This window comes from Chinchilla lanigera, unplaced genomic scaffold (assembly GCF_000276665.1).
Source record: "Chinchilla lanigera isolate Chin_1 unplaced genomic scaffold, ChiLan1.0 scaffold00047, whole genome shotgun sequence".
Lineage (NCBI taxonomy): Eukaryota > Metazoa > Chordata > Mammalia > Rodentia > Chinchillidae > Chinchilla > Chinchilla lanigera.
In genome coordinates, this window is record NW_004955448.1 from 1,024,337 (window position 1) to 1,034,400 (window position 10,064).

At 44.5% G+C, this 10,064-nt stretch overlaps 1 long non-coding RNA gene across 3 annotated transcripts; it reads right to left on the reverse strand.

The window, feature by feature from the left end:
- Positions 1 to 185: 185 nt before the first annotated feature.
- On the reverse strand, positions 186 to 6,319 carry LOC102022139. Of its 3 annotated transcripts, XR_001235762.1 has the most exons (4): positions 6,229 to 6,287; positions 2,485 to 2,605; positions 2,095 to 2,188; positions 186 to 1,713 (listed from the first exon to the last, which is right to left on the reverse strand). It is a non-coding gene; the product is annotated as an uncharacterized LOC102022139 (long non-coding RNA). The 3 variants fall into 3 exon arrangements; XR_262452.2 differs by lacking the exon at positions 2,485 to 2,605 and having other exon boundaries at positions 6,229 to 6,319; XR_001235763.1 differs by lacking the exon at positions 2,485 to 2,605 and having other exon boundaries at positions 5,797 to 6,277.
- Between the last annotated feature and the right edge of the window lie 3,745 nt (positions 6,320 to 10,064).

The window sequence follows — 10,064 nt, forward strand, 5'->3', positions numbered from 1 at the left end:
GGCTGTCGTGATTAACCTTGGCTTATCTATCACTTCTAAAATGGGGACAACCTCATCAGATGCTAGTATTTCCCCTCAAAGTATCTACAGAAGGGAGCTTCCACATCTTCAAGAAGAGAAAAAACAAGGAAACTGGAATTCTTCATAATAGCATTTAGGATTTGGAGTGATGCTTTTCTATTGGCAAAGATTAAGCATAAATGATTTTGAATATAACAGTAAATTCATTAATTAGTATTTATTTTTTAAAAAGCATTTGAAAAATTCACTTCCATTTTCAACATAAGCCTAACTAATAAAGAAAGAGACATTTTAAAAAAAATAAAATAAAACGGGGACATTTTTGGGAAGGCATGGATCCTGGTCACCTGCCTCGTGTTCGATGCATATCTGGGGTTAAGGGCCTGAGTAGTACTCATTACACCATAGGCTCACTATAGTCTCACGTTCTTTTTATCCCTTAAGGAAGTATGCAAGCCTAGTCATCGTGACTTTATCTTCAGGCCTTGCCTTATCCAGCTACGCCTCCAGTCACAGTTCTGACATCTTTATTTTTCACTGACTTCCTTGAGAGCCCAGTCCCTCTCTGACTGTATGTTGATTTCTATCTAACTTTGCTGCCCATAATATTCCCCAACTCTGAAGAGCTATCCCTACCTGCAGTTAGTGGAGAATAGGTGTGTTTCAATCTATCTGCTTGTGTTGATTAGGGTTTTTACAGGGGAGAATGCAGTCAGGAGCCTTCTCCCAACAACTAATCTAAAGGGCTTTGGGTAGAAGACATTTTGGGGTTTTAACACTTAGAGAATCTCTTCAGAGGATCCATCTAGTAGACCCAAATAACAGGAGTTCAGCACAGTTATCATTGGCTCATCAGCATGACTGATGGGAGTTTGGCAACTTTAGGTGAGAAGAAACAAATTTTTCCAAGTGAATAGGGCATGTATGACCAAAGCATGGGCAGCAGAATGGAAAGGAAGACTGGGGACAACAGCAGTGTGCAGACACTGCACGTAAGGGATTGGAGTAAGAGTTGTAACCAGTTGGCTTCTAAATCTCTCTACTGATTGAGGTTATCTATAAGTCTATTTCTTTGCAGTAATTCCCTCCAGTTTTAGCTGTAAGAAGATGGAGAGTTCAGTGGTTTTGAAGGACAATTTTATCTAAGGAATTTAAAGACTATAACTTCCACTATAGCTTTCTAGCCTCATTGAACCATAATAGTGATCAGCTATAGGTGTAGCTGAAAACTGCCAGCAGGTGTAAGTGATTGGTGCCCCCTTTTTATATGTAACATTTATTATGATAGTAATATTTTTATACACCTTTAGTTACACTTTTTTGTTGGGTGTTTACAACCATTTTAAAGTGAGACCTGTATTAATCAAAATTAACCTTTCAGTATATAGCAAGGTCTGTTAAGTCTCCAAAATCATTACTTTTGGAACTATGTGCAGAACCACTCAGCTCCTCTGTCAGTGTCAGCTGCCAGGATAGGTCACATTGTTGCTTGACCATGTGGCTTCTCATGAAACCATATGAGGCATTTCTCTCTCTGATGACCTCTTGTTTTTGGCACACTGTACATTGGTTGACTCCTGTTCTCCTGAGGTCTAACAGTCTCCAAGTTCAGGCAGTTGGATGTCTCTTCGAAGTTGTCAGATCCTGTAGAAAAGGTCCCCTCACGTCCTGTGTCCCTCTCACCTTGGAGGGCTAGGGGGAAAATGTAGGGTATACTCTTAGCCAAGTTACCTTATTAGCTCTGGTTTCAAACCTCAGTTTTTCAACACCCAGGAGAACAGTTTAATTACATACTATGACCAAGGAATTGTTATTTTTTGAGTCATCACTGTTTTAGAAGTTGAATCTGTGTAGTATGTTAATAGACAACAATTATAAAGTTTTACAGAGAAAACCTGAGATCAAAGACAAGATAACATTTTAGCATAACAATCATGGTGACATTAATATAACTTTTAGGTTTTGGTATTATCTCTGAAATACAGTTAACTGTTCATCTTAGTATAGAATAACTTTTTAGTCAGCTCCCTTTATCTAATTAGAAGATACTGAATGACATATAGAAACTTTTACCTAAATTTATCATCTTTTGATAGAGTGCCATTTAAGAAGAATCCTCTTGAGGCAGGTGTGGGGGTGCACGGCAGTAATCCCAGCACTTGGCAGGCTAAGGCAGGAGGATTGTTAGGAGTTCAAGGCCAGGCTGGGCTACATAGTGAGTTCAAGCCCAGTCTGAACTACACAGTGATCCTGTCTCAAAAAGATCCTGTCTATAGATGTACTTTATAGGTTGGTAATGTCTAACATTTGATTTTTAGAGTGACATTGCCTGGACTGCAGTGTGTTGGAGCATCTCTAAGTGCTGTAACACATATATGACATATCACAAGTCTTGAAACCACGTCTGCATTATCTGGCTGGCTGTCTCATGCTGGATTGGCGTGCACATTTCATCACAAATACCTGCAACATGAATAAGGGATAGCCAGATGCTTGAACCCAAAAAAATTATAATCATAAATAACTTTAGCTGGAAGTCAACAAGATGATAAGATGTTTTTTTCAGGTTTGTACCTTTGAAGACCTGCACACGTGGGAAACACAAATACAGTGTTAACTTGTTTCATGAACTTAATTCATTCCGTGATTCTAGGGAAGGTGGCTGCATTCATGTTCATGTGGGGAAGATGTCTGCAGTTGTGACTGTTACCTGATACTGAGTTCACGAATGGAAGCAAAATTTTGCCGAATGCTTCTATTTGTGAACTCAGTTGTTCACACAAACAGCAGCATTTGTGCATTTATGGCTCAAAGGTCTTGAACGAGCCAATAGGAGCCATCAGTTTTTTTACACGGAGTGTGAGGGTATTATAGGCTGAGTGGGTAGGCCTGAGGAGACCCTTTGCATTTCCCCCCACAAAGCCCAAATTTCTGCCCCTAAGGTCTCCTGTCTTGGTCTCACCCTCACACCTACAAAATGGGCCAATACCATAGACAGAAAACACCTTACTCAAGATGTTAAGCCCCCACAAACTAAGCAACAAATTCTCTCCTTCTTGGGATTAGCCAGCTTCTTAGGAATTTGGATTCCTAACTACACTTACCTGGTGTGGGTCCCTTTACCAAGTGACCCGAGGACCTCTGAACCCCTAGATCCCTGCTTCCTGATAGAGACCCCTTTCATTACATTACAAAAGGCTCAACTCCAAACATCTTGACTCTTCCTAACTTGTCTAAACCTTTTTCCTTATACACCACAGAAAAAGAAGGAATCTCCCTGGGGGTCCTGGGCCAAAACTGTGGCCCCCACTTTCAAGCAGTGGCATACCTGTCAAAACAACTAGACCCCACCACATGGAGGTGGCCCTGGCACCGTGCCCTGGCAGCAGTGGCCCTACTAACCCAAGAATCAAAAAAACTTACCCTGGGCCAGCATATAAATGTTTTCTCACCACATAGACTACAAGATCTTCTGACAACACAGGGCACCAAGTTCTCTGGCCCCATCGAGAATCCAGCTTTTTCACCTGACCTTTATCCATGGTGACCTTACAAAGCCTGCCCCTCTCTTAATCCCACCACTCTTCCCCCAGTGCCATCCCCTGATTCTTCCCCCTTTCATTACTGCACCAAAGTCGTTGACCACATTCACGCAAACTTTCTCCACTGTGGAGAAGGACATTCTTTAGTTTATCTTTCAATGTATTACCTATGTGAGACTTTGGGCCTGACCAAGCCATATGATTATTTGAGTCTGGAGGAAGTCTAGCAAAAGCATTGGTGTAAAAGGACATGATAGCAGGACCTGTGTCCCTGTGGAAAGCTGCAGGACAACACTAAACGGTTTGCTGAGATATGCCCAAAGGAATGATAACATGATGGCTTGCTAAGTCAAGTCTCATTCCTGTGATAATTAAGTTGTAGTGTCCTTGCTAATCCTGTTGCCCTGCTGCTGCCTTGGTTCTTTCTCAATAAAAGTTTACTGAAAATGGTAATGGAGGTAACAGTCCTGGAGGCTGAAGCCCCCTGATCCCAGAATTTTGCCTTTCTTGTTTTTTCTCTTCATCTGTGGGCACCTCGTTCTTGGGACCTGTCACCCCAGACAGAAACAGAATATACACCAACACTCTATATACAGGACACTCCCTTGCCTAACCCTGATGACATGTGGTTCATTGATGGCAGCTGATTTCCCACGTGCAGCAGGTCAAAAGAAGCTGGATACACCATTGTTACCTCCTCTTCTGTCCTAAGGCCAAATCCCTCGCTGAGGGAACCTCATCCCAAAAGGCTGAATGCACTGCTCTCATATGGGCCCTTACCCTTGCCAAGGATAGACAAATCAATATATACACTGACTGCAAATATTCTTTTAGTATTATTCATGTCCATGCCACCATCTGGAGGGAGCATGGTCTTATTACCACCAAGAGGTCCCCAATTACAAATGGGCCCCTTATTCTATGACTCCTCCAGGCAGCTACATTTCCGAAACAGGTAACCATCATACATTGCAAAGGACATCAACCTGAAACTGATTCTATCTCAAGGGGAAATGCTTTTGCAGACAAATATGCCAAACTGGCAGCCTCACAGAGTCCTCCTGCCTCACTAGTGCCTATAATCCCCTCCACTCTCCCACAGCCTGCTTACACCACTGCAAAGGTTGAAAAGTTGGAAAGACTCCAAGCTACACAGTCAAATCAGGGATGGTACTTCCTGGACAGAAAATTGGTGCTCCCCGACACCCAAGCACATCAGACCATACAGCAGCTCCATTAAAAACTACACATAGGCCCATGAGCTCTTCTACACTTTCTCACATCCACTCTGACCTTCACTTTACTGTTTAAAGTTATCAGTGAGGTCATCAGCCTCTGCTCTATCTGCAGTCAAACCTCCTCACCAGAGGCCCTCAAGCCCCCTCCCTCTTTCCCCGTGCACCAGATGAGAGGACATACTCCAGGGGAGGACTTGTAAATAGACTTTACCCACATGCCCAGATCAAAACATTTCAGGTACTTCTTTCAGGATGGACTGCGGCTTTTCCCGCTACAGGGGAAGATAATTCCACCATCACAACTATTCTTTAGACCACATAAGCCCTAGATTCAGGCTCTCCAGGTTGATCCAGGCAGACAATGGCCCTGCAATTATTTCTAAGGTTACCCAACAAGTGTCTAAGGCCCTTCACCTCAAGGGGGTGTTAAACACCCACTACCACTTCCAATCCTCAGGAAAAGTTGAAAGAGCAGGCTGACTCCTCAAGACACAGCTTACCAAACTGACCCTAGAATTGTGCTTGTCCTGGCCCAGACTTCTCTTTGCTCTGGCCTGCCTTCGAGCTACTCCATGGGCACTGACATGTCTCAGCCCCTTTGAGCTCATGTATGGGAGACCTCTTCTCAAACACCTCACTGAAGACAATTGCTCCTCCCCACTCTCTGACTGTCTCCCCCTCCTCCACCTTTTCCAACACTTGCTTTGAGAGCATGCAGACTCCTACCTGCCACAGCCACTCACAGAGCCTCAATCCTAACACCCTATTATACATGGGGATATGGTTTATCTAAAAGCTTTACACCCTACAGGGCTGCAGCCTAGGTGGATGGGACCTTTTCAAGTCCAGCTGACTACTCCCTTGGCAGCTAAACTTCAAAGCCTTCCCACCTGGATCCATCTAACAAGACTGAAAAGGGCTCCAGTCTCAGACCCCCTCAATACCACATACCACTGTAAATCACAGGTTATCTCCCCCACCTCCCTTCACCTTACCCACATTCCAGAGGAGTCCTCAGAGTCCTTAGACTAGCCCCATGTTCTGCTACTTCCTCAGGTGCCTAGCCCCCTTTGTCCTATTAATTGTTGCTTTCAGCATCACACTCTGGGTCACCTCTCCTCAGGAATATATGGCCCTCCATAAAATCATTCTTGTCCTGTTTTTTGGCCTGACCATGAGTGGCCTATCAACTCTTAGTTTGTTTGTTTGTTTTTTTTTCCAATCCCGGGAATCGAACTCACCACCTCGCGCTTGCCAGGCAGGCACTGTGCCGCTGAGCTAAATTCCCAGCCCCAAGTGGCCTATCAACTCTTAATTGCTTCATAAAATCCCCTCTTAGTAGCACCTAACATGAAGCCCTCCTTCTATACCCTCACTTTTCTAATATCCTTAGTGAGGGCCCAAGAGAAATCTCAAACAAACTTGACCTTCCGAGCTGTCCTAATAGATGGTGACCTTTGGGCCTTCATCAGCTGGATAGAGGGGCAACCATCCCCCACTCTCAACATCTCCTACTGTGACCTCAGTCCTCCCTTTGTGGGATGTAAATGTATTCGCTGTGTCATAGGCCTGGGTGGATTTTATCTGTGCCCAAAGGTTCCATCTTCACACACCTGCTACGACCCTTCAGTATCTACTGTCCATCATGGGACTGGGAAACCATCGGATAGTACACCCTTTCCACACACTGGAAACAAAGCGATCACAACGTCAAGGTGACCCCCTCAGGCAAACAAATGAACACCCTAGACTCCTTGTCCCCTCCCACTCCAGCTTCCTCATGGGCCTGCAGATTCAGCTTCCATGAGATAAGGTATGACCCTGAAATCTTTATCACTGCCCAAAAAAGTCCCACCTTCCTGCACCTCTGCCCCCAACCTTGTTTTAATTGCCACCCCTGTCTCAACAATTCCCTCTGAACCCATCCAAATGCTATTTATTCAAACCTCTGCCCTCAACTCTTCCTTGACCTCAGGCTCCAACTATACTTTCCTAAACCTCTCCAAATGGCTCTGCCTCCCACTACAGGGAGATCTGAATATAGCAATGCCTGTAAACTTTAACCTCACCAACAGCCAAAACCAGTGCACACATCATCAGACCCTTACAATTATCCGCACCTCATTTTCAGCCCAAAACCTCTCTTGCCTCAAGTTTTCTGTCTTTCCCACAAAAAACCTAACTGGCTGCATCAACCTTCTCACACCCAACAGGACAGACTGTACCCATTTCCCACCCCCTCAGCATTTTCTTTTTCTGCCCCTCTGGAGCCTACATCCATCTCCCTCAACATTTCAGTGAAGCCTGCACCCTGGCCCTCCTGTCCCCCTATGTCTCAATACACACAGAAGACCAAATTCAACACTCCATACTTACATCTAAATACTCACTTCTCCATCACACCTGAGCCATTCATGCAACAGGTGTCCTGGTAGGAATAGGGCTCTCTTTAGCCATCACCTTGGCAGCCAGAGGCACCACAATGGCTATCCTCCTTCAGCAACAGCTTTCTCTCCAGCTAAGCCAACAGTTGGAAGAGGTAGCCACCTCATTAGAGATGCTTCAAAACCAAATTAACAACCTAGCAGCAATTACCCGCCAAAATAGGCAAGCTCTAGACATCCTAACAGCCAAGAAAGGTGGCTCCTGTGCCATGCTCAAAGAGTGCTGCTACTTTGTCAACCAATCAGGTATTATAATGGACAAAATCAAAACAATTCATGAATACACAGCCAACTGTAAGCCCTCCCACTCACTCTTTTTTTTGGTCCTCCTTGGGAAGATGGATCCCTAACCTCCTCCCACTGGCCAGTCCCCTTCTCATGATTTTCCCAGTTCTTCTTTTAGAACCCTGCATCATCCAGCTTCTGAGGCATTTCATCCAACAAGTCACCCACTCCAGCTCCACCAGAGAACTATTCTAACCATGACCTCTGGCACAAGAGCCTGCTTACAACCTTGGAACTCCCCAAGCTACCCCCAGGACAATGCCCCCACTCGTCGGGAAGCAGTTTGAGAGATCAATGCCCCTTTTCATATAAAGACAAAAAGACAGTACTAACAGATCGACAACGTTTTACAAAATAGCAAAGGATCAGTATAGACATTAGAGTTACAAACAGAGTGGTAGGGAATTAACAATGCTTATTGTATTACATATTGATATCTTCAATGTAGTTTCTCATGAAAACACATATAGACATACAAAGCTAATCAACCAATTTCCTCCTTTTATTTCTAAAATAAAAATAAAAATAAAAATAAAAATACTTCACAAAAACGATCACAAAAAAAAAAAAAAAAAAAAGACAAAAAGACAGGAATGTCAGAGTCCATTCCAGTCCCAACCTCCATGGCAAAACTACAAAAGCCAACCCCGCCTCCCTCCCAGAAATGTGCTGGCTGCTCAAACAAAGCCACAACCACTCTTCAAAAATTTTCACGCCACTCCTAATGGGGTCCTCTACCTATACATATAAAGCTAGCTCCCTTGATTCATTGCATGCAGTTTCTACCCTTAGAGTCCCACCTATCACTCCCATTTTTAAGAAAATACTCCTCTCTGCTGTGCCTTTTACCTGTTCCCTCCGCTGACCTTACATTATTATTTTTTGGTGGGACTGACTATTGAACTCAGGGCTTTGTGCATGCTAGGCAAGCACTCTACCACTGAGCTACATCCCTAGCCCTACTGGGGTACTATATACAGCGAAGTCACAATATGGGTAGGATATGTGTCAACCTACCATGAACATATGTAGACTTAAAGGTATAGCCACTTAGGTAATGGTGACCCAGTTGGGAAGTGAGACATGTAGCAAGGGTATATGGCTGACATGAATAACCTTGGCTTATCTATCACTTCTAAAACAGGGATATTTTTGTGCAGGGATGGGTCCTGACTGGCTTTCATGATATGAACTCGTCTGTTTTCACCGTTGAAGGAGCTCTGGACATTGTTGTCACTAAGAACAGCTGATTCACTTGGTGGGGGCTCTGTTCCTTACTTTCAGCATTGCTTCCTGACTCCAGAGGGGAAGATAGTACATTGTTCAGTCTCCTGGAGAAGCTTGTCAGGCTGACTTTCCCAACATGAACTTGGCTGTTCTCAATGTCACAGAAACTTGGGACCTTGCTGTTGCTGAGCATAGCTGTGGTACCTTTCAGAGGAGCTCTGGTCCTTACTTGAGTGTCACTTTCTAGCTCCAGTACAGATTCCTCAGCCTACTGGCGCAGATCTTTCATCCTGCTGGCACAGACTTTCTAGCTTCCATTACTGACCTTTGGGCCTTCCCAGCGCAGATCCTTGAAACAGACTTGCATGAGACATTGATGTGGGCTCTTGGCCTCCAGTTGAACTCATGGAGGACATTGCCATGGGCTATAGGTCTTTAGTTGGATGCGTGCAGGACACTGCCGTGGGCGCTAGGCCTCCAGCTGGACTCATGGAGGACATTGTCATGGGATCCAGCCCCTCGGCTGGATTCTTTGGGGTTTAGTACATGGACAGATCTCGTGCATCTTCTGCACTTGAATTTTGGGTGAATATAAAATAATCTTATCAACTATGTGTCCTGTATTAAATCTGTTCTGTTGTAAACCCTCACTACAACACAATTGGTTCCAAGAGTGGCACTTGTCAGTGTTGTCCTGCCCTGCTGTGATGTTGCCTGGCCATGCAGCTTAAGAGCCTTGGGAATTAATTTAGAAAGGTTTTGAAAGACTGGCTGAAAAGAGGCAGCCCCCACATGCTGTGAACTATATGAGAAACTCTGGTCAGAGCCTGGAAAATCAGAGTACTGATGGAAAAATGCTGCCAGTTAAGATGAGGCTCAGGAGGCTGCTACTGAGAACGACTGCATTGGAGGCTGGATCCCAGATGGTGGTGTATGTTGTGCTTTAGCAGGAAGTTGATCTGTGTTTTGCTTCTGTTTTAGAGATATTGCCTGCATGACAGAAAAATTTCAATGCAGTCTAGTGTTGGAATATTAGCATGGTTACTGTTGGGAGCTTTTGGCTGGATCTATGTTCAAAATTAAGAGCAAAAAGCCAGCAGGGTGAAGTGAAGCATTTGGCCAGAGGGGAGGCTCCCATGTAGCTGTGGATTACAAGGATGACACAGAGGAGAACATGGTTGTAGGGGTTGTGGAGAAGGAACAGGACAATGGAAAAATGACCTGAGGCTTTTTACCAGAAAGAGTGTATTTGAAATGCAGGAGAGTCCCTTGGGGCATTTCTTACTGTGGCCCTGCCCTGCTGTTAT